At 15.8% G+C, this 3604-nt stretch overlaps 1 annotated feature.

Annotated features, from left to right (window-relative positions):
* Positions 1-1198: 1198 nt before the first annotated feature.
* Positions 1199-1771: a repeat region.
* Positions 1772-3604: the final 1833 nt, after the last annotated feature.

A 3604-nucleotide genomic window follows, 5' to 3' on the forward strand; every position in this document is an offset into this window, starting at 1 on the left:
ATAACCTTTAGCGTTTAGGTATTTTGTAATACTTGAAAATATATATTATTATATTTATTTTATTTTCTTTTTATGGAAATCATTTTTTCATTAATTCATGATTATGTCTAAACATGTATTCATAAAGAAGTAACTTATGTAATATTCTAAAACTTTCACATAGAAATATGATTTATCCAACGAAGTCAAAAATTATATATATATGTAATTTTTAATAAAATAATACAAGACGAAAATGATATTTAATTTTTTTCATAAAAATATTTTTATAAAATAATTATGAATCGCAATAATATAAATTTTTAAGATATATAAAATATTATAAAGCATGTATTAAATATTTTTAATTTATACATAAAAAAATATTTATATTCTTAAAATAAATATGTTAACAGTTTATTAATTAAATTATATGTTTGTCACTTTGATTCATAGTTAAGCCATAAATTTTTAATATTATATTTTAATACAAATTTCCACATTTTAACATATGTGAATATCACAAAAAAAATATCTTTACATTATAATAATTAAATATTTATAATTAAAATATTAGACTCTTGTATTCTTGTTATTTATAATACACTAATATAATAAATGAACTTCATTCAAATTTGAAGAGTTCAATTATTAAAAAAAGAATTCTTCACATATTTTTTTCAAAAAAAAGCTCTATTTCTTAATAATATATATACAAGAAACATTATAATGATAAATATTCCTAAACAAAGCATTAGCTTTGTGTATATAAAATTATTAATTGTTATATTTCTAATTCATTCAAACATTTTCTCTTATTACATAAATTCATTGAAAATTAAAAAATACTATTGTATATACAAACTAGAATAACCAATTTGGTAAAAATTTATAAATATTTTTAAAACTATTTTTATAATGTGCTTTAGTGATAATTTTTTTTTTTTTATTAAAAACACACTTTTTAACATTCATCATTTTATATCATCTATATATATATATTATATTACAGAGATTTTTACTTAATTTATACTAATATTATATATTATTGGTTAATAAAAGGCTCCATTAACCCTTTTGGAAAATAAAAGGAGTAGTTTAATGAAGTATACGAAGTTGGTCATGCATACACACACAAAAATAAAAAAAATTGATGATTTTTTTTTGTTTGTACTTTTTAAAAAGAAAGTACAAAGACTGTCATAAAAAAAAATTTCATTAAAAAAATGTAAAAATATTCAGGAAAAAAAATAATTAAAAAAAAATCAATTTTTTTTAATATTTGTTACTAAGAATTAAATAAAAAAAAAAAAAAAAAAAAAAAAAGATTTTTTTTTTGGGGAATAGAAGTATTAAAATGAAATATTTTTATGATGAATTTTAAAAAAGAAAATTTTATACATATAAAAATAAAAATTTCATGTAATTAATATTTATATAATTTATTTTTGTTTTTGTTAATAATTGTTTATGTTTGTTAATTCAACAGCAATATAAAATAATTGCTTAATATAACTCATAACAAATAAACTAGTAATTATAATTAATTAATAATTAATGTTTATTAAGTATTTAAATTTTTAATAAAAATAAGGATTTTTATTGAAGTAAATAAATACTTATTGAAATGAAAGAATGCTGAACGAAGTAGATTATAGTTAAAAATCACTTGTTCAAAGCAAATAAATATAAATATACAAAAATCGTAGAGGCATCTCTACATGCTCCTTATTAATTGGTTTGTTCTGTACTATAGTAAAGTCCCCGAACACCCAGTTAATAAACCAATTATACAAATTTTTCTTTTACATAAATAATTCTAAATATTTAATTTCTTCTATTGATATTAATTCTTTATTCTATGATATTTTTCTTTTTTTTTTTTTTTAAATATTCATACCATTATTATAAAGAAATGCAAATTATTTAAATAAAATTATCTATATATTGAAAAAAAATTTAATAAAAATTTTGATTAAGTACAACTTTTTTTATTACATTATATTTTGTTTCAACTATTTTACTAATAGGAAGAATAAATGATATTTGTTAATTTTTGTATAAATATTTTAACTATTATTTAATATTATGTTATACATGCAACTGATTTATAAAAAAAAAAAATTAAGAGTATTAATAAATCTTTTTATACTTAAATTATAACTTATTATTTTTTTTTTTTATAATAAGTTCTTCATTTTTATTAAACATAATATTTATGCAAATATTTAATATATTCATATTTTTATATAATGATTTAAGTATTAATACATTGTTTTAATGCTCATTTTCATTGTAATTTCAACTTAAAAACTATCATCTTATATTTATATTTTTTTTTTAATTTATATAGTATATAAGGTAGTACTTGCTATTATTAGTATCCTAATATTTAATTTTTTTTTAAGACAAAGATTTTTTTTTTAATACATTTTTTTTATGAATTATTTTATTTAGAATTAATTTTTCAATTAAATTTTTTTTTGTTTTATTCAATTGTGCAAAAAATAAAAATAGATTAATGTTAGAAAATATAAAGTAAATAACATGAATCTAAAAAAAATATAAAAAAAGGAATGATTTATATTTATGTATTAATAAATCTTTTTATGTATAACGTATTTAGAAAGAAATATTTTTATTAATAATATAAAGAATGATAATGAATATAAAATTTTTTAGCCATTCCTTATTTAAATACTTTATCTTATTAATTTTTTTTTCTTTTCTGTAAAAAATTTACGAAATAAAAAATATGATGCTTAAAAAAATGATTATATATTTCACATATTCATTGAATAAATTCTAAAAATTTACAAAGGAATGTACATAGGATAATTTGCAAAAATAATGATGTAATTTTTAGTACAAAAATATAAATTAACTTAATAAAAAGTAATAAAATAAAATAAACTATTAAAATTAATGAAAATTTTATAACTATTTATTTGATAATGCAACATTTCTATATGTTTCTATTGTGATTTTTTCTTTTTTTTTTTTGTAAGTTAACAACATTTAAAAGAAAAATTAAAATTACATTGATTAAATTTATATTTCGAATTTTTTATAATAAATAATATATATATCTAAATAAGTTCATATAATATTCTGTTATTTTTGTAAAAATTTAAGAGTAAAATATTTTTTTTTTTTTTTTTTTTAGAAAATATTCCTTTAAAATTAAGAATCAAATATTATGTAAAAAAAAAGAATTCTTAGATATAATATATCAATGTATTTAAAAGTTTTACCATTAGTTAATTTTTTGTNTTCTATCCATTGTTTCTATATCTTTTATTGCTTATCTTATGTAAACTTTTCTATTAAATCCTTTATTCCTGTCTTTTCTTCTTCTGCAAGTAAATAAATACTTATTGAAATGAAAGAATGCTGAACGAAGTAGATTATAGTTAAAAATCACTTGTTCAAAGCAAATAAATATAAATATACAAAAATCGTAGAGGCATCTCTACATGCTCCTTATTAATTGGTTTGTTCTGTACTATAGTAAAGTCCCCGAACACCCAGTTAATAAACCAATTATACAAATTTTTCTTTTACATAAATAATTCTAAATATTTAATTTCTTCTATTGATATTAATTCTTTATTCTATGATATTT

Source organism: Plasmodium gallinaceum, assembly GCF_900005855.1.
Source record: "Plasmodium gallinaceum strain 8A genome assembly, contig: PGAL8A_v1_134, whole genome shotgun sequence".
Lineage (NCBI taxonomy): Eukaryota > Apicomplexa > Aconoidasida > Haemosporida > Plasmodiidae > Plasmodium > Plasmodium gallinaceum.